Genomic DNA, 22,086 nt, shown 5'->3' with positions numbered 1-22,086 from the left:
ACTGTGAAGCACTGAGCTGTTGATGTTCTACCTGTTACATCTGCTGCAGAGAATTACTTTTTTTATTATCAAAATTATTTTTAAACACGTATATGTCCTTACTTCTTGAAGTTTTCATTCTTCCTCTGTTACCATTTTTCTGATGAGCCCAGTCTGAGTCTCTCATGGTTTTAAATTTTATACAAAGATAGTGTACCATTTTCACGAGCTGATGTCTATGGAAAGGATAATGTCCTTAAAGATGCTCAGCACACAGCTAAAAGTATCCTTTGATGTCAAGCCCCTCTGTTTCATGTTAGCCCTCTGATTATTTATCAGATTAGTCAGCAGGAGCATGAAATGTACAGTTGCCATGTTAGCTTGGAGGGAGCTGCAGTAAAATACAGTCGAAGCTGGAAATCCCATGGGGCCTTTTGCAGGATAGTCTACATCCTTGTTTTGACATTGCCGGTTGGAATTTTGATGGACTTTTTTCTCTTTTCCTTAGAAACTGGGACATATCCTACTTCTCTCTCTTTTCACTGCTACCACCATTGGACCCTATTTCTTTTTTTTCTTTTATAGTTTATTGTCAGGTTGGTTTCCTTATAACACTCAGTGCTCATCCCAACAAGTGTCCTCCTCCATGCCCATCACTCCCCTTCCCCTCTCCCCCTCCCCCATCAACCCTGTTTGTTCTCAGTATTTAAGAGTCTCTTATGGTTTGCCTCCCTCCCTCTCCTTAATTATTTTCCCCTTCCCCTCCCCCATGGTCCTCTGTTGAGTTTCTCCTGTTCCACTTATGAGTGAAAACATATGGTATCTCTCCTTCTCTGCCTGACTTATTTTACTTAGTGTGACACCCTCGAGTTCCATCCACGTTGCTACAAATGGCCAGATTTCATTCTTTCTCATTGCCATGTAGTACTCCATTATATATATAAACCACATCTTCTTGATTCATTTGTCAGTTGATGGACATTTAGGCTGTTTCTGTGATTTGGCTATTGTTGAAAGTGCCGCTATGCACATTGGGGTACATGTGCCCCTATGCATCAGCACTCCTGTATCCCTTGGGTAAATCCCTAGCAGGGCTATTGCTGAGTCATAGGGGAGTTCTAGTGTTAATTTTTTGAGGAGCCTCCACACTGTTTTCCAGAGCGGCTGCATCAGTTTACATTCTCACCAACAGTGTAGGAGGGTGCCCATTTCTCCACATCCTTGCCAACATCTATAGTCTCTTGATTTGTTCATTTTAGTGACTCTGACCAGCATGAGGTGGTGTCTCAGTGTGGTTTTGATTTGTATTTCCCTGATGATGAGTGACACTGCGCATTGTTTCATGTATCTGTTGGCCATCTGGATGTCCTCTTTAGAGAAGTGTCTGTTCATGACTTCTGACTTCTGCCCATTTCTTCACTGGATTGTTTTTTGAGTGTGGAGTTTGGTGAGTTCCTTTTAGATTTTGGATACTAGCTCTTTATCTGATATGTCATTGCAACTATCTTTTCCCATTCCATCGAGAAACCTATTTCTAAGTGTTCTCTAACTGAGACTAACTCCCACATAGAATGCTAGTATCCTTCCCTATCCTCATAGCCCCCAACAAACAGACAAATCTCACTCCAAGAGGTCAAGTAGAATATAACAAAACACTAGCCATGGTGACTACCACAGCACTGAGGGTTGCTCTGAAAGCCTTTTGTCAAACTGCACAGTACTTTTTCCAAGGTAGGCGTGAAGTGTAGCTGAAACATTGCTCTGTTTACTTGAAGGTAGCCCAGCCGTGTGACTGCAAAGTACAGTGTAAGTCTACGACATAGTGAAATGTATTGGGTGCATGAAACCTAGTTGAGACCACAGAGCTACACAATCCCCAACCGAGTAGGAATTGGAGGGTGCTTGAGATAATGGTCCAGGAAGGCAAAGGTGGTGAGACACTTGTCACTCCTAGGGACTACATCAGGTTTCCACATGAAGCTTACAGAAAGGCATTTTAGCATGTAGCAGGAGCAAGCCTGAGACATTAGCTTGGCTTCTGTTCATAGCTTCAGGCTTGATTTCTTCTGTCATTGCTGGGTCCTGGCCCACCCCTAACAATGATAGGGCCTGGGGCATGAGTACAAGTGGAGGCCCACATACCGCACGTCTAAATATTTAGAAGTTATAAATCAAGCTAGCAAACTGTTGAATGAAATATGTTCTGTCCTCCCACATTGACAAATACACCTTCATAATGACAAAATAAAAAAATACTTATAAAGTTATGGTTTGTGTGTGACTACAAGCCAAGAACTATCAAAAGTGATTCCTTTAATCATTATTGTGCTTGTCTGGGTGTTCTGTTCATGGCCAGAGAGATCATGTATGATTCATAAATTGTTATATATTAGTTCTGATAACATTTTTTTATTGCCTTCATTTCAGCAAAATAACTGCCTCTGTCAATTTACACAGATTTTTACATGAGATGTTAGCATGTGTTCTTTTGACAACAATGCCAAGCTAGACAAACTTTCTTGGGTGACTGTAATTTTTTTTATAAAACTAATTTTAATTTGAAGAAACTGTATTCCCCTGAGCCAGTAGCAGCTATAATTGTCAATGAAATTCTAAAGCAGTAGTTCAGTTGGCTAAGAATTGCAAATGAACTAAGAACTTTGTATATCATATTCAGACATACTAATGGGACCATATGATAAATAATCATATGATATTGCACAATACATTATGAAACATTATAATAATATAATGTAATAATTAACCTATTATGTACATAGTATGTATTGTTATATTCTATATTATTGTATATATTACATATGGGATCATGTGATAATCATGATATTACACAATATATTACAAAATATTATACTATTATATCTTATACAAGATATAATATAATTTCATCTGTAAATCAGCATCATGCTTCACATATTATCCTATATATGTACAAATCTAAGAACAATATGAATTGCTTAATGTATTAGTTTTCTATAGCTGCTAAAACAAAGAATATTGAATTGGCTTAAACAACAGAAATGTATTGTCTCACAGTTCTAGAGCTTAGAAGTTCTAGATCAAGATGTTGGCAAGGTTGATTTGTTCTGAAGACTGTGAAGAAAAATCTCCCTCTTCTTCTGGTGACCTGCCATAATTCTTTGGCTAGTCAACGCATCATCTCGATTTCTGCCATGATATTTACATGCCATTCTCTCTCTGTTCTGCCTGTCTCCAAATCCCCCTGCCTTTTTTAAAAATTTTATTTTTAAGTAATCTCTATACCCAATGTGGGGCTTGAACTCACAATCCCAAGATGAAGAGTTGCATGCTCTACTAACTGAGCCAGCCAGGCACCCCCAGATTTCTCCTTTTTGTAATGACACCATTTATGACCCACTCCAGTGACCTCATTTTAACTTAATTACCCCTGTAATGACCCTATTTCCAAAGCAGGTCACATTTTAAGGTCCTGGGGATTAGGACTTCAACATATGAATTTTGAGGGAACACAGTTCAACTCGTAACACTATTGCAAAATTATTCTCAGCCATGAGAATATATGTTGCAAATACTATCCTAATTTGTAAGGACTTTCAGAATATAAAGAAAAGCAAGAAAATGGATGCTTGGTAATATTGGGAATGATAACTTGTTGTGCAAGAATGCACTGAGGAAGAATTGGATAAATACTTCCTGAAGTATTTGTGCCATTGCCATCCTTCCTGGTGTCCAAGCAGTGTTCATCTCCCACACGGACCTTCACAGCATACAGTCACGGTGGCCTTCTGTCCTAAGAACAGTGTTAGTCACAGGGTTCAATGTTTAAGGTTTTGGTTACATTGTGGCAGCACCAAGTGCCAGATCCCAAGGGGCAGAGGACCCCAGGTGTATATTAAACTTATTTTTTTTTAAGTTTGTTTAGTTTTTAAGTTTAAGAAGGGGCCCGTCTTTAAAAAAAAAAAACACTTTTACTGAAATATAGTTCGTATACCATCAAACTGGCCATTTTAAAGTATAAAACTTAGTGTTTTTAGTATATTTACAAGTTTGTTACAACCTTCACTATTTTCTTATTTTAGAACATTCTCGTTATCTCATAAAGAAATCCTCTCATCCCCTGATAACCTCTAATCTACTTTATGTCTCTATGAGTTTGCTTATTCTAGCTATTTCATGTAAGTAGTGTCATATACTATTTTTGTGCCTGGCTTCTCTCACTTAGCATAATGTTTTTGGAATTTATTCATGTTACAGCATGCATCAGTACTTCATCATTTCTATGCTGAGTTAACACATAAAACAGACTATCACATTCTGCAACATTATCCTTGACTTTTTTTTTTCAAGATTTTTTGGGGGAGCTATTTTGGGGCCCATTGCATTTTCATATGAATTTTAGAGTTAGCTTGTTAATTTCTGCCTAAAAGCCAGCTAGAGTTTTGATAAGGATTGCAGTGAATCTGTAGATTAATTTGGGGAGTGTTGCCATCTAAACAACATTAAATCTTCCAATCCATGAATTCAGGTTCTTTCCATATATTAAATTTCTTTCAGTGATGTTTTATAGAATCAATATTCAAGAATTGTTCTGTTAAATTTATTTCTAAATATCATATTATTTTCATGCTATTAGAAATGGAATTTGTTGTTTTTATTTTGTTTTCAGATTTCTTCATTGCTACTCAAGAGATAAAACTGATTTTTGTAAATTGATCTTATATTTTGCACCCTTACCCTTACTGAGCTCATTTATTTGCTCTAATAGTTGTTTTGTGAATTTCTTATGATTTTTCATCTATAAGACATGTCATCTGCAAACAGAGATTGTTTTAATTTTTCCTTCTCAATCTGTATGATTTTTATTTTTATTTATCCAACCTAATTACTATAGCTAGAAACTTCAGTACAATGTTAAATAGAAGTGGCAAGAATGGACAGTTTGGTATTTTTCTTTATTCTAAGAGGAAAGCTGTTATGATGCTAACTGTGGGTTTTTCTTAAATGTGTTTATAAGATCAAGACATTTTCTTTTATTCTAATTTTGTTGTGTGATTAAAAAAATTTTTTTTAATGTTTATTTTTAAGAGAGAGAGAGAGACAGAGTACAAGCGGGGGAAGGGCAGAAAGCAAGAGACACATAATTCAAAGCAGGCTCCAGGCTCCGAGCTGTCAGCACAGAGCCTGATGCAGGGCTCAAACCCACGACTGTGAGATCCTGATAGGAGCCAAAGTTGGATGCTTAATCGACTGAGCCATCCAGGTGCCCCACCGTATTACATTCTACCTTCAGAGAAGGTTAGGGTTTCCTGGGAGCACACAGAGCATCTACCCAGCTTGGTCTTGGAATAATTAGTGGAGGATAAGGACATTAGCCACAAAAATACTAGGCCATCTGCTAAAGTAACAGATGTTTTGAAAGTGTGATATTTTTTAAATTATGAAACTGTGTTTTATTTTGCCAAATGCTTTTTCTATGTCTATTGAGATGATCATGTCTTTTTTAAAATTTTATTATATTAATGTGAACTGTTACATTGATTGATTTAATTTAATTTAATTTTTTTAACCTTTTTATTTTTTGAGAGAGACAGCATGAGTGGGGGAGGGGCACAGAGAGAGACACACAAAATATATATGTACACCACTTTTTCCTTATCAACTTGTCTACCGATGAACCCTTAGGTTGCTTCCATATCTTGTAAATAATGCTACAGTAAGCATAAAGGTGCCTATATCTTTTAGAATTAGTGTTTTTGTTTTCATTGGGTAAACACCCAGTAGTAGAATTACTGAATCATATGGTACTTATATTTTAAGTTTTTGAAGAACCTCTATACCATTTTCTACAGTGGCTACACAAACCTAACATTCTTACCAGCAGTGTACAAGGGTTCCTTTTTCTCCACATCCTCACCAACACTTGTTATTTCTTGTCTTTATGATTTTAGCCATTTTAATGGGTGTGACGTGATTTTTGTGGTTTTGTGGTTTGTGATCTTTGTGGTTTTGTTTTGCTTTTCCCTGATGATTTGTGATGTTAAACATCTTTTCATGTGTCCGTTGGCATCTCTTTTTTGTCTTCTTTGGAAAAATGGCCTCTTTCCCGTTTTTTAAAAATGTTCATTTATTTTGAGATAGAGGGTGTGAGTGGGGAAGGGCAGAGGGAGAAGGAGAGAGAGAATTCCAAGCAGGCTCTATGCTGTCATTGTGGAGCCCAACTCCATCGCATGACCCTGAGATCATGACCTGAGACAAAATCAAGAACTAGACGCTTAACAGACTGAGCCACCCAGGTGACCTCCCCCCATTTTTTAAAATTAGACCATTTGTGGGGGGGGGGGGTTGTGTATGTTGAGTTGTTTAGGTTCTATATATATTTTGGATATTAACTAACCCCTTATAGGATATGTTATTTGCATATATCTTCTGCCATTCAATAAGTTATCTTTTTGTTTTGTTGATCATTACTTTCCTATTCAAAAGCTTTTTATTTTGATATCATCCCAGTAGTTTATCTTTGCTTTTGTTTCCCCAGAAAACAAAAATGTCTGGAAAAATGTTGCTGTGGCCCATGACAGAGAAATTACTGCCTGTATTCTCTTCTAGAATTTTTATGGTTTCAGATCTCATAGTTAGGTCTTTAATCTGTTTTGAGTTTATTTTTGTGTATGGTGTAAGATAGAGTTTGGTTTCATTTTTTTTACATATAGCTGTCCAATTTTTCCAGCATCATTCCAGCACTATTGAAGAGACTGTCCTTTCCCTATTACATATTCTTGCCTCCTTTGTCATAGATGAATTGACCATATAAATGTAGGCTTATTTTGGGGTTCTCTGTTCTGTTCTAGTGACCTGTGTGTCTCTTTTTGTGCCAGTACCATACCGTTTGTAGTATATTTTGAAATCTAGAATTGTAGCACCTCCAGTTTTGTTTTTCTTTATCAAGATTACTTTGGTTTTGGGGTCTTTTGTGTGAAAATTGGATATTTACATAATGTAAGGTGGCAACTCAAATTAGATGACCTCTCCTCTGATGTTGGTATGTGCTGTTGTTGCTATTGTTTGTTTAGTTCCTTTCCTGGAATAATTCTATATAGTCTCTCCTCCCTGTCATCTGTGGGTACTGAAGTCTTTGCTCCATTAGCTACTGGTCAGCTGAAGGGAGGACAGAGATTTCCTCAAACCAGTAAGTCTCCCACCCTTTGCTGAGGGGCTCTGGGTGTGTTTGAGGGCGTGCCTTCAGCACTCAGTCGTTTTTAACACTGCCTTTGCTTCCATTCCTGCCAGAGGTGAGAGATTAGGGCTTTCCTGGGCATGCGCATAGCCCCACATGAACACATCCTTTTATCTCTCCAGAGATTTTCAGAGCCCCCTAAGAACATCTTACTCCTTAAGTCTCCCCTTTGAGCTTTTGAGCTTTTTGGCCAGGCTCTTGTTTTTCCCAACCTGTGTTGGTACCCTAGGCACCTGTGAGTCTTTTTCGACAAATGTCCTGAGGCTGGGGCTTCTCCTACGGAGAAGTTCTAAATCTAGTCAAAAAAGACAAGCCCTGTAAATAGAACTTTTTCAGCCTGCTGCTAGATAGGTCGAAGAGTGTCAGTTCTCTGGAGATGGGCTTTTGAGGCATTCCAGCCCCCTCTGCCTCCTCCAGTGACTGCTAGGCTGTTGGTTTTCACAGCTGCTATGATGGTGGAGCTGCTGGATGTCAAGGTTACCACAGAACTCAGGAGAGGGACATGAGAAGAGAGCAAGTTAAAAAAAACCACAGAACTGGGTTCGTACCAAACTTTAGCCTTTTTCTCCTCTTGCAAGCCTTTGGCTAATTTTCAGAGTTCTCAAAATGTTGATTTTCACAATTTTTTTGCTGGTGTTCTCATTGCTTTTGAGAACCATTCCATATTGCCTGCTTGTCTCTCCTGAATGTCTAAGGACAGTACTGGGTGGGTGCTGTCTCAGATGGCCTTTGAGGCCCAAGGGCACTGCTCCATATGAGAGCCTCCCTTTGTTGACCATTTTCCTCAAAACAAGACAAGGCCCTGGGATTTTTTACAAACATCACCTCTCTGTTCAAAACAGCTCTCCAGGGAAGATGTTTTTATCTGTATTATCAAAAATGCTCCACAAACACTAAATGGCTTTAATTGGACCTAGTTCATATCTGATTTCTTCAATTTTAATATTATAGGCTCATTATATTGAGTGAGGCCTGGGGAATACCAGTATTGTATTTTTTTTATTATTATCCATGGTTGCTTTAGGTCTTCTCCTGGTATACAACTTGAGCTTTTTGACAGGAATATGGATCCAACAAACACTAAGCATCGATTCAGTTTAACAATTATTTATTAATTACCTATAAAATGCCAGGCTCTCGGCCAACCTCTGTGGAAACTACAAAGACTGCACTTTGCCCTCAAACTACTTACCTGGTATGCTGGGGCCAAAAAAGTGAGCCTTCCACAGCATCAGCAAGTGCTTTCAACCAAGCACTCACTCTTCTCTGTCTCCCCTACCAGACATGCTCCCAGCCACCATCATATCTTATTCGAAATTCTGTAACAACCTTAGTACAAGTTTACCTCTCTCCAGCTCTGCTTCCTACAAGCTATTTCTGATTACAGAAACCAGAGTGAGCTTTGAAAAATACCTTCTGGCTTGTTAGGCCCCTTCTCCTTCCTACCCTCAGGACTTGCATTTGGAATAGATTCCCAAATCCTTGCCCTGGCCTGTAAGGCTCCCAGCCTACCTCTGTGGCTGCCTCTTGTTCTCTTCCTCTCCTGATCATTCAACCCCAGGGCTCCTGGAATACTCCAGGCTTGTTCTACAGACCCGAGGATTTCTGAACAAGCAGTTGTCTCTGCCTGGAGGGCTCTGTTCTGAGATCTTTGCACGGACTTGATCTTTCTTGCCATTCAGTTCTCACCTCAGAAATGACCCTGAATCTTGTGTAGCTCCCAGTCACTTTCTATCATATAACCCTGCTTCATTTGTGTAGTCGTTATCACCGCTGTAGAGGCTGCTTGTAGGCCACAGGCTTGGACAATGGAGATCCGAGTAAGGTGAAGGGCCCACAGTGACCACTGGGGCAAACGTAAATAGGCTAATTGGGTGGCCTGCCCCAAAGTCTCCACAAGCCCTAGCTGATCAACAGGCTACTTACACACAGGCACAGGTTCCAAAAAAGGAAAATTCCATATGTTCCTCTAGCTCCTCACCTCCCTCCCATAACTACAGCTCCCACCACTGCTCCTAGACAGTCTCTCCTCTGCTGCCCTGCCCGCTGCGCCCTTGCAGGGAGTCAGGAAGCTCCTCTCTCCTGTCGTCTGCGTCAGGTTCTTCACACCCTCGCTGCCGTCCTCCCTTGGACTGGGTTGCCCCAACAATTACCTAACATTGCTTTTTTGTTACTATTATTCATTGGTTTATGTTTTTGCAAAATAAGCTTCATGAGTTCAGAACCATGTCTGCTTCATATACCACTTTATCCCAGTCCTAGAACATAGCTAGCATTTAGTAAACATTTATAAGAACAAAGAAAAGAAAAGAAAAAAGGGAAAGAAGGGAAGAAGGAAAGATAGAAGGGAAAGGGGAGGAAGGAAAGGATGGGGCTAGAGGTAGAAGAAGGAAGGAAGGAGGGAGGAAAGACATCTAATCGTCCTCTTCTGTGACACAGTATCCATCTCATAAGATTGTCATTAGCAGTAATGAGCAATGAACATAGAGCATGACGCCTCGTGGAGTTCAGTCAGTACTCCTCGAGTGAATGAGCTATTTATTGACTGTCTGATTCCACTGTCTCACATATCTAATGACACATGAAAATTCTGAGCATGGGGCCTAATAAAGTTCAATGAATTCAAGTTGTACTTCTTTCTTTTCTCTCATTCTCTGAAACAGACTGCAGAATCAGCCTATAAAAGGGGCATGGTAAAGAGGCTCCTGGGTGATGCAGTCAGTTAAGCGTCTGACTCTTGATTTCAGCTCTGGTCATGATCTCACAGATCCATGAGATTGATCCCAGCATCGGGCTCTGCGCTAACAGTATGGAGCCTGCTTGGGATTCTCTCCCACTCCCCTGTTCCCGTGTTCTTTCTCTCTCTCTTTCTCTCTCTTAATAAATAAATAAATGTTTTTTTAAAACGGGGGGCTTGATTAAAAAAAAGGTATCTATCTCATAGGATTGTTGCAAAGAATAAATGAAATAATAAGATAACGCACATAAAGTAATAGCTAGCACTGTGCCTGGCACATATTAGGAGCTTAATAACATATACTGGCTGACATCATCATCCTTATTCTTGCTATTATTTTAATCGAAGCATAATTGACTCATCATTGCTATTTGAGGTAAGAAGCTATGCCTTCTTTCTAGCCAGAGCCTTTCTAGACAACATCGCCTGCTGTGAACCCTAACAAGAGATCTTGAAGCCTTTATTTCCTTTTCTTTTATTGACCTTTGGCTCAAGTCCCTTTTTGCAGAAAGACAAAGTGACCAGCTTTTGATGAATTCCTTCCTTCTCTTATCTGCTTCCAAGTCTCAGCCACAGTGAAGAAGTGTTACTGGGCACTGGCCCAGCCCAGGAAGCGATAATGTAATTTTCAACTCAAGATAAACTCAAGGATAACTTTCAACGCAGCTACTCAGGCAGTCCAAGGTCGGATGTGCCTTGTGGAGGGGAAACCAGGAAGTCACTCAGCAGCTGGTCCCGCACATGGGGGGCCATCACTTCACTGAAGTAACTGACCTCCATTCTTCCTCAAACTGCCTGAGACTCAGTGCTCTACAGAGAAGGGGCAGATGGAGGGAATGTGGAGAGATTAGATAAGAAGGATTTCCCAATCCCGGTGGGGAATAGATCCAAAAGTACAGAAGGTTGAGAAGCCAAATGTCTGTGTCCACATCCACCCCCATCACTCAGCAATCTCGACTGTATGAATGGGGTGTGGAAAGCTTCCAGTTAAAACGATACTTGTGAATATTGGCAAAGCATATCTTTGTGTGCAAAGGCACATTTAAGGAGAGAAGAGGAAAGATAAGTCCTTGCTTTCTAGGAAAGTGTGTCTATCAGGCCATGAACCTTCTCAGTCTACACGTTAGTCTTGAATGCATTTCCACACCTCACCTGGCACCCAGCACATAGTGGATGCTCAGAAAACTGTGTTAAATTGGACACCAAGAGTTTGTGTCCTGAAATCTTTTGTCTACATATGATACAGTCTTATTCATTTACTCAACTCATTTTTTAAATGTTTGTTTATTTTGAGAATGAGAAAGAGAAAGAATCCCAGTCAAGGCTTGGGGCTTGACAGGGGGTTTGAACCCAGAAACCCACCAACTGTGAGATCGTGACGTGAGCCAAAACCCAGAGTTGGACGCTTAACCAACTGAGCCACCCAGGTGCCCCTCACTCAATACATTCTTATCAAGTGCCTTCTGTGTTCTAGGTCTCTGGTTTTTAGAGGCTTTTTTCAAATCATGTAAGTGAGTACCAGGCAGCAAAACCAATCTAAAAGTCCTCATTCTATATCACTTACCCTTTCCCTTCCTGTGTTTGAGTTTTAATATCAGCTTCTGCTATAAGTTACAGAGAGAGCAAGTACTTTCAAGAAATGGAGAAAAATCTCTACCTCAACTCTGACTGTGGGTGAACAGAAAGCTCCAGAAGAATCAGAGTGTAATTCATTTCTCTTAGAAAGCTCTGAGTATACAAATCAGTAATGAGCTGTGTGATTTATGAAACACACACATAAACAAGTTCTCTCTATTTTCCCATCAGCCTTCAGGGTCTGCCAGTCAGAATCAAATTATAATGTGTATGTAAGCCACATGAGGATGTTGTTAAAATGCAGATTCTAAAGGTATGGATCTGGGGTGAGGCCTGACATTCTGTATTTCTAATACTTTCCCAGTAGGTGCTGGTTCTGCTGGTCCACATATGTTGAGAAACTAGGGTCTAGAGAAAAGGTACCTGTCTGGGTTCTAGTCATTTCTGCATCATTCAGTAGCCAGTGACCCTGGACATACTGCTTTTGGAAGCCTCAGTTTTTTTCTTTTTAAACTGAAGAGTTTGAGTTCAATGTCATCTAAGAATCCTTCTAACTCTAAATTTTATGGCTCATTGTCACTCAATTTGTTCATTCCTTTATTATAGTGAAGACCTCTTAAAGTTCTGAATTTCATGCAATTTACCCTTGGTTTCTCTTTCCCTGCTCTGAGGGGTTAATGGTCCTTAATTATCTGTTGTTGTGCTTGCACGTTGCTCATTCTATAGTGGGACATTGTATAGTGGGATCAATCAGTGAGAATGATTTTATAGAGAATTTTCACATAGGAACCCCCACTCACCAGCACCAATTATGAGCTGGTGTGGTACCTGCCTGGGTGAAGGGCAAGCAGCTGTCTGTGAGCCGAGTGCCTCTATTTGAAGTTAAGCAGTGGGATCACAGCAGGAGGCATTGTGATGTGAGGATGGAGACAGCCCTCTGATGTCTTCACATGGGTGTTTTGAAAGCATTGATCAGATGACAATGATGCCTGACTGGCAGACTCTGACGGTTGACAGGAAAATAAGGACACTGGTGTGCATGTGTGACTTACGAATACAGGTCCATCTGTACACTCATAGGGCTTTCTAAAAGAAACAACCAGATCATACAACAAACACAATAAATGAAATTTTATGAATACTCTCGACTATGCTGAAAGTTGGTGATGTTACTCAAAAAATCAGCAACAGACAGAAGCCACGGCCATGCCTAGACTCGAGGGACAAAGAGAAGAGGTGGTTTTACCAGAGCCCAAGAGTAGGGTCGTCTGTGGAGGTTGGCATGGTAGCAAGCCTGTTTTGTGGGCACAGGAGCCATGAGAAGCTCTTCCTCCTGATCAACATGGGCAGAAAGTAGGTGAGGGGAAACACTTCCTTTCTCTCTTTGTCTCCACTTCCAAAGCACCAGCCAGTGCCTTCCATTGAGGAAACTCTACATGAAGCTGCCTGACATGGGAAGTCTGAGAACTGAGCCTGCAGGAGTCATCTCTCATGGATCCTGAGCAGAACAGGAGAAGGTCAAGGACTGAATCTGAGGGCAAACAGGGCCAGCACTAGTGTCAGTACCCCAGGTTGATTTCTATGCCACTGGAAAGCTGGGGTGGAGGCAAACTAGGAGGATACTGTGAGTTGAAAATAGTGTAGTCAACACTGCCCACATGAATGGGCAGAGCTTTGAAGAGGGTAAAATTCTTGAGAGGTTATATAAAGGGACAAGAATAAGATCTCTTACATTTGTATGACTATTTATATTTTCAGAACTTTTTAAAATGTTTTTTGATCTCACAGCATCCAATAGTTTTGACAAGGTAGCCTGGTGTTTTACTTTCCTGTCTAGAAAAAATGGAAAAATTGATAAATGATTATCCCTGTGCTCTTTTGTATCAGTTACAAGTTCTTTTTAATTGTGTAGAGGGGTGCTCTGAGTCTAGAACTCAATATTATGAACTCCTGGAGGCTAAAAACAAGGACAGAAAACTTGTAGAAATTTGCTTCTTGGAAATCTAGAGACAGAATTTGTTGATGGCAGGGGCACTTGGATGGCTCAGGCAGTTAGGTATCCAACTCTTGATTTTGGCTCGAGTCATGGTTTGTGAGATCAAGCCCCACATCAGGTTCTGAGCTGACTGTACAGAGCCTGCTTGGGATTCTCTCTCTGCTTCTCAGAATAAATAAATAAATAGATAATTTTTAAAATAATTTTTGAAGTGGTAAACACTAAGTGCTATTCTGTGCCAGACATCTTTATAAAACTTTGTGTGGATGAACTCATTGAATTCTCTGAGCTGGGCACTATTAATTTCCCATTGTACAGATTAAGTAAGTCACTGTCATAGTTTGGGCTGTGGTAACAAAGTACCAAAGACTGGGTGTCTTGTCAACAACAGAAATCTATTTCTGACTGTTCTGGAGGCTGGAAGTTTGTGATCTGAGTGCCAGCATTCTTAGGTTGTAGACCATCTTCTTGCTGTATGCTTACATGGCCAAATAAGGGAGCTTTCCGGGTCCCTTTTATAAGGGCATTCGTCCCATATCTGAGGGGTTTGCCCTCATGGCCTAATTTCCTCTCCAAGGTCCCATCTCCTAATACTGTCATCATGGGGTTCATTTTCAACGTAAATATTCAGTCAATGCACTCACTTAAGGAGACTCATCTAGCAGAGAATGCATCCTCAATCTGGGCCTAGGCAGGTAGACTCCTGGGGTCAGGCTTTAGCCTTACTTGGGGAGGCAATCAATGGATCACCTCTAACATGAATTACACCTAAGCTACATTATGTGTTTGATTGCTAAAAGGACTCACAGAATTCAAATGGTTTATCCTCATGGAGCAGTTCCGTCACAGGCAATGAATACAGCACAGCAACAGTAAGAGGTCCATCTGCGATGCAGGGGGTCCCAGGATCTCAGGTGCAAGCCTTTCCCTCCATCAGCTGGGTTGCACAGGACACCCTTTGTCTGCAGGTCTTGAACCTCCGCTGGCATGCATGTAAAGCACCTGAGTACCAAGAGGTCCAGGCAGGTTGTAGTGGAGGTCTCACAGTGAGCTGGTCACATAGGCACACTTTACCAAGTGACAAGCCTCAACTGTCAAAACCCCAAGACTCCACTGAACCTGGGTGCAAATCATAAATCCCACTATTGTTACTAAATAGTGCTAGCAAGCTGATACATCCTGACTTAACAAGTCGTGAACTCATAGAACAGCATTTGTCTTTAGTAAATACATTCCACAGTGATTGCCAATAGTTGGTGGCTCTGCATATTAGTCTGGGGTCAATTTAGGTCAGCTGAGATAAACCCATGCTTTCCAGCCCTCTTGCCCTTGCTTAGCATGTAAGTCAGGAACCTACAACTAGAACTTGGATAATGAAGTAACCCAAATGCAAATGGTTGCCATTGGGATATGACATGTTCTATACATAATGGAGAAGCTATCATGGATCTGTCATTCCAAACATCTGTTAGATGGCCTAGTATTTTTGTGGTAGATTTCTAGTGTCCTGCCCTCTGCTAGTTCTTCCAGAACTAGGCTGGGTAGATGCTCTGTGTGCACAGGAAACCCTAACCCTAAGGCCATTAGAATATAATATAATGGAGTACCTGGATGGCTCAGTCAGTTAAGTGTCCAACTCTTGATTTAGGCTCAGATCATGATCTCCCAGTTCAGGGAATCAAGTGCTGTAAGCACAGAGCCGGCTTAGGATTCTCTCTCTCCGTCTGCCCTCCCCTGCTCATGCTCTCTCTCTCACTCTCTCAAAATAAATAAACTTTAAAAATAAAGAGAATATGGTGAGTGCTATAATATTCACCTGTGTCTCTAGAACAATGTTGCCCATTAGAAACAATGCAAGTCATATAAGTAATTTTAAACTTACTAGTACCACATTTAAAAAATTTCACTATATGTTGACTAACTGGAATTTAAATAAAAACTTGAAACCATGCCAAAAAACAGGTGAAATTAATTTTAATACTTTTTTTGACTCAACTACATCCAAAATGCTATTATTTCAACATGACATCAGTATAAATATATAAAAGATATTAATGAGCTATATTCTTTTTTAAGTCTTCAAAATCTAGTATATATGTTGTATTTATAACATCTTAAAATTTGGATAATAAATTTTCATGGAAAATACTTGATCTGTACTTCGGTTTTATAAAATGAACAATTAAGAACATAGATTCACATTCCCAAATTATTTCAAATATACTCAAATTTTTCCAATAACCAAATCAAATACCAAAAAAATGATTTTTCTTTAATATTCACATCCATATTCCAAAACTGGTTCATTTTTTTCAGAAGAATTGATTTGACTTTGTACAACAAGAATATCAGTTTTTAAACTATATTTACTCAGGCTGCCTAGATGGCTCAGTTGGTTAAGCATCCAACATCTGCTCAGGTCATGATCTCATGGCTTTTGAGTTCAAACCCCATGTCGGGCTCTGTGCTGACAGGTCAGAGCCTAGAGCCTACTTCAGACTCTGTCTCCCTCGCTCTCTGCCCCTTCCCCACTTGTGCTCTGTTTCTGTCTCTCAAAAATAAATAAATACAAATTTAAAATTTTTCTAAAATTAAAAATAAAAATAAATTATATTTACTCACGTTGTGTAAATTTACTAAATCTTATATTAACTCAGTATTATTCATATTGAATCCAAAGTTGCATTGCATGAATTGAAGCACTAAACTTATCAATACCAACATAGCATTCTTCAAATTTTTCCTGCAGCTTTTGCAATTTACAAAACTCTTCCAGTTAGAGTTAAAATCTCCTGCCTATCAGTTCATGCCAAGTGTGTAAAAGCTTTGTTTGTTGGTTTGTATTAGGAAACGTCTCAGTTACAACCTACATTCTCATACCTGTCTAGTTAGGTTACAATAAGCTTTTCCTTTCCTTGGAGCTGAAGTTTAGCTTGTTTATATCCAGAATGGTATCGGTGGGAAAATGTAAATCATGTTACCATTTTTTTCTTTTGATTATTGAGTAGTTGGCAAGCATCCCTTCAGTTTCAAAGAAAATCTTGAATTGGAGTTAACAGCAAAGTAAATCTTTGTAAAACTCTTCCACAATTTAATCAACAAGTACTGGCAATGAACACAAGATCATTAAATTTATTGCCTTTGATTCCTTTCAACATTTCTATAAACTGGCAATGATTCCATTTGCATGCATATATGAAATAATTTTAACAACTGTATCCGTGATGCTTTTCATAGTCAGCTTCAGAAAGCTGAGCACAGATATTTTCAGTCTGTATCATACAGTAGAAAAAAGCAATAAGAAAACCATTCAGTCTCATTTTAAGATTACCACTAAGTCTATAAGTTTTTGATGTAACAGCTGAAGTACCATCATGATAGAAACTAATTTTTTATATCTAACTGAAATTCTTTGACAGCTATGAAAGATTAAAACAAAAAAACACCCACTTTAAAGAGTGCAATTTTATAGGCTGCAAATTGACATTTCTTTGTGAATTTAGAAGTCATTTAAGCTAAAAGGTACCTGAAGTATTAATTGGCCAGTTTCTCTTTTATCTCTTGACTCATTTAAATTAAAAGAAAGAAATTTTCAAACTGTGGATCAATTGATCTTTGATTTTATTAGAAAGGTTTTACATTCTCTAGGCTATCCACAACTAAAATAATAATTTTTCCCCATCTTTCCACCTAAAAGTGGTTTTATACCTGGCCAAAGTTACAAGCTCAGATTCTGTTAAAAATGTGTAAGGGGCGCTTGGGTGGCTCAGTTGGTTAAGCATCTAACTAAAGCTCAGGTCATGATCTTGCTGTTCGTGAGTTTGAGCCGTGCATTGGACTCTGTGCTGACAGCTCAGAGCCTGGCGTCTGCATTCATTCTGTGTCTCCCTCTCTCTCTGCTTCTCCCCCCTCTCACGCTCTGTCTCTCTCTAAAAAAAATAAACATTAAAAATTTTTTTAATTGTGTAAAGAAAATTGTGTTAGGACATTTCATTCTGATTATAGATGGCTAATTTCATTGATTCTTTTTCAGTTGTTGGAAGGGACCCTTTTAAAAATCAAAGTAACTGTATTTTATATGCTAAAAATGCCATCTTAAATCTTTACTTTTTTGTAATACAACAAACAACTTTTGGCTAAACTCAGTTGACATTCATTGTGAACTTTGCAGCACATCTCAATTTAGCCTCTTCTTCTCATTACTTTTCTGGTCATTGTCCAGTCCAGCCTCCAAATCTGCACTCAGTTCTGCAGCAGTAATACTACTTTATTGAAGTAATGACACTTTCACTTTAAACTTAAAGTTTTTCCATACTTTTTTTTAAACTAGAAAAATGAACTAACTGTATTATAACAAAAATAATAGTATTTCCATTTCATTAGTGAATATGATTTGCATTGGTTTTACATAACTTATGCTGTCTGCATAAAACATTCAAATTAGCAGATTACAATGTTACATGGTGTATAGAAAAAAATCATTTGAACTGAATCAGTCTTTACACATTCTAGATTTGTGATGCGTTAATATGCAGTTTTGGAAACAATGCACTCAATACATGGATTATCGTAAAAGAATAAAATCTCACATGAGGCAGCAATTCAAGGAAAATGAAGTCATACAGCTTCAGTTTTACATTTCAACTAATTAGAATTGAATAAAATTAAAATGTCACTTTCTCAGTTACACTAGCTGCATTTCAGCTGTTCCGTCATCACACCTGTTTAGTGGCTACCATATAGGACAGCACAGCTCCAGAATCTAGACAGGACATAAAGCCGCAGCCACTTGGGCATCTTGTCCACTCTGTTCCCAGTGCACAGCAGAGCACAGTAGGAGTTGAGGAACAATTTGTTCCATTAAAATGAAGTCATGGGTTTAGCACAGTGATTGGCATTTAGTAGGCATTTGTTGAAGTACTGATGGAATGTTGATGTGCCATTTGTTCATTCATTTATCAGGGCCTCGGTCTTCAGGCAGCCATGGCCCCTTGGTGAGCCCACTCCCCCTGGTGACCACTTTCTCTGGTGAAAGGCAGTGCACACGTGGCCCTGTGGCTTCATTGTAAACAGTCCTGAAAGCTCTATTGCCTTAGGGTTTTTCAGGCTATGTCACTGAATTCAGGATACAAAATCAAAAATCAAGAAGCCAGGATTCCTAACCCTAGAAAAGCACTCTTATGGTGAAAGCACAGGGAGATTTAGTGTTTGGGGGCAAAAAGGAGAAGCATTTTGTTAAAATGGATGAGGTTCTGGCTTTGGGACTGGGAAGAGGTGTGAGCACATCTTCCAGCAAAAAGCTCCATCCTGATCCCCACCACGGCCTCCCTCCCTTCTGTTTCAAAGAGACTCTCCTTGACCAGAACACTACAGAACTCAGACTTCTCCAGCATAGTATCTGTTTGAATCATTTTTCTGCTTAGCACTAAAAATAGAAATTCAAAAAGCAGGAGCGGTTAGTTGGACGGGATTTCAAAGCTGCATTCAGCAGGCTACATTTCCTCTTGGATTAAAAATATATGTGTGTGTGTGAGATTGTTTGGGAGAGTCATCCTGATTAAAGAGAAAAGGTAAATTGCAGAGATACACCACCAAGTTGCAAAGTGAAATGTTATTCTTTTAGATTAGTGTTAATTTGGAAACAGTCCACTGTGCCAGTAGGCAGACCGTTGCAGAGGGTCAGGACAATGGGAGGAGGACGCACGACCCCTGTGTCTGCCACCAGCACAGCAGAGGGGCCAGGAGTCCACGGCTTTGAGAGGTTGCCTGCTTCATCCTCCAAATGGCTGTGGGTACCTTCCTCGCCTGGGAAATCCTTCTTGCTTTTTCATTGTTGTTGCTATTACTGTGGTAAAAATAGACATAACATAAAATTTACCATTTAAACCATTTTAAAGTATACAGTTCAGTGGCACTTAGTACATTCACAATGTTGTGCAATCATCACAACGCAGTTGGAGAAAATTTGCATCATTCTACAAGGAAGCCCTGTACCCAGCAAGCAGTCCGTCCTGATCTCTCCCTGCCCCCCTGCCTTTGGCGACCACTAATCTGTTTCTGTCTCTATGGATTTGCCCCTTCTGGACATTTTTTAGAAATGGAACCATGTAGTATGTGGCCTTTTGTGTCTGGCTTCTTTCATTTTGCGTAATGTTTTCAAGGTTCATCCATGTTGGTAGTATGCATCTTTCTTGTGTTCTGATGAAATTGAGTTACTTTCTGGCATAGTAACAAGAGGTCTGACATAGGAGCCTTGCAGACCTGGGTTGGAATCCTGTCCCTGCCTTTCAGCTTCAGTTTCTTGAGCTATACAATGAGAATGTCCTGAGACAGATATCTCAGGAATCTTTGAGAAGGTTCATTTGCTAACCTTGAACTGTTATTTATTTGCTAATTCAATAAATACGAATTGAGCAATCACTGTGTACCAGGCCAAGGCTTCAGGGTTACACTGGTAAACACCACTGGGCAAGTTCTTGGTCCTCATGGAACTTGGTTCTCGTGGGAGAAGTACACAATAAACACACAAACAAATAAATAGGAAGAAGATTAAGTGATGTGTAATTGGGTGTAAGGAAGGGACTGCTTTTACAGCTTGGTGAGCAAAGGCTTTCCTCCAAAGGAGTTGACATTTGAGCTGATATCTGGAGAATGGAATGAGCCAGCCTTGTTCAGAACTAAGGGAAGACTGTTCTAGGCAAAAGAACAGCAAGAGCAAAAATCTTGGGGTAGAAAAGGGTTTGGCACAATCGTGGAATGGAAATGAGGCCACTGTGGATGAAAATGGGTGATGAGGGGTGGGAAATGTGACGTGAGGCTGGAAAGGTAAGTGGGAGCCAAATCCTGCCGTGCTCTGTGGCCTTCATTCCAAGAACGATAGAAAACATGGAAAGGTTTTAGTTAAAGGAGTGACGTGTTCTGACTTACAATCAGGAGAGCACTCTAGCAGCTGTGTGGAGGATAGAGCAGGTATAGAGGCTGGAGAACTAGTGGACGGAGGCTCTTGTACTAGTCCAGACATAGAAAAAGGTGGTTTGGTGATGGGTAGGGTGGGCTAGGAGAGTTATAAAGAAGTGACAAGTTTTGGGATGGCCTGGAGAGCAGGCAAGTGTGAAAATTATGTTAAATAAATAAAAGTAAACAGAATAAATGAAATCAAATGAAAAAAATGCATACAAAATGCCTAACAGAGCTTACAGTACTAATATTTAACTCACGTCCCATTTCCCCCCCCCACCTACACACCCCCATGCACACACTCACAAGCCTTTGAGGCTCTTTGAGGAAGCATATCATGGGTTCCCTCTTCATCTGGACTTCTCCGGCATCAGGGATGAGTGGGAACTACAGAAAGAGATACACGGGTATGTATCTGATTTTCATGGGACAAGACAGACTAAATCTACCACTCTCTAGTCTAGGCCATTCCAGGTTCGCCTCTTAGGGCAGCCTAGGCCTTCAGCAGGTGACGGAGAAGTGGAGTTCTGTGGGATGAAGCCCCTGGCCATGTTCTAAGAGAAGAAGGAATAGCCAATAAGGAAGGTGTTATCTCCCTTTCTAGCTGCCAGAGCCTACCTGAGGGGAATTTCCTTCCTTTACTTTTGACACATTTGTGCTTCTCTGTTTCACACTCTTTTGTGGTCTGTGGCTTAGCAGTCTGAGCAGAACCACTCATCTTTGTGTCCTCTACCCCTGGCACAAAGAAAGCACTTGATTAATAACCAAATATTCAATGAGTAGGTAATGGACCGTGCTGTTGCTGCCTGGTTTAGAGCCGAGAAGCTTCTGGGGGTGCAGAGAACCAGTGAGGTTTTCTCTTCTGTAAAAATGTGGGCAATAATAGCATCTGCTTAGAGGATTGTGAAGATTAAGTGTGATAATGTGTATAATTCATTTAGCACAGTGCCTGACACATAACAGGCCCTCGATGGAAGTTTGCTATCATTCCTCTTATTAGGGGTCTGCTGTGGCCTCTTCTTTCAGAGTTGTACGTAAGTGGCCTGCTGAGACTCCTTTTGGAGCTCTGGATTAAGAGGGGTATATGGGCCAATGTCCAGGAAAGCAGGGCGCTGGCACAGGAACCTGAATAAGCCCTCCCAGTCCTCACTGCCATTGGGGACTTCGAAGTGGAATTAATAAAGTGCCTTGGGTTTACCACCAGTTCCTTTACAGCCTGATTTCCTGCATATTGGATACTAGATGAGACATAAGGGATTGCAAATGCAAATGGAAAGTGGGATATGGTTAGCTGGGGCCAATATAAATATGTTTGTGGGGGAAGACAGAACAAAGGCCTAAAGGCCTGATGTTGACAGAAACCATGTTATTGTTTAATATATGACTTCATCCTAGTAAAAATGATAGTTCCCCCGGGCCTGCCAGGGAATGGGAGAGATGTGTTATCTGTACCTACAAATGCCAGCAACCTGGGGAGGGGAGCAGCCTGCATGTGACCCTGACCCAGCCTCCACCTAGCACCCTCCTAGTGTGTCTGAGGGAGGGGCTTAGCAAATGGTGTCCACCCTGGAGTTGGAAATCTGGATCCCAGCTCTGCCTGGCACCAGC

General features: G+C 40.2%; 1 protein-coding gene and 1 long non-coding RNA gene across 2 annotated transcripts in view; one reads left to right on the top strand and one right to left on the bottom strand.

The window, feature by feature from the left end:
* The window catches only part of LOC115299624 (inactive tyrosine-protein kinase transmembrane receptor ROR1-like), a 116,848-nt gene that overhangs the window by 44,512 nt on the left and 50,250 nt on the right, over positions 1 to 22,086 (top strand). The window lies entirely within an intron of this gene.
* Positions 19,128 to 20,867, bottom strand: LOC115299626. The gene is made up of 2 exons (XR_003912267.1): positions 20,785 to 20,867; positions 19,128 to 19,366 (listed from the first exon to the last, which is right to left on the bottom strand). It is a non-coding gene; the product is annotated as an uncharacterized LOC115299626 (long non-coding RNA).

The sequence above is a fragment of the Suricata suricatta genome, chromosome 8 (genome assembly GCF_006229205.1).
Source record: "Suricata suricatta isolate VVHF042 chromosome 8, meerkat_22Aug2017_6uvM2_HiC, whole genome shotgun sequence".
NCBI lineage: Eukaryota > Metazoa > Chordata > Mammalia > Carnivora > Herpestidae > Suricata > Suricata suricatta.
This window is presented reverse-complemented; position numbering and strand designations above follow the sequence as displayed.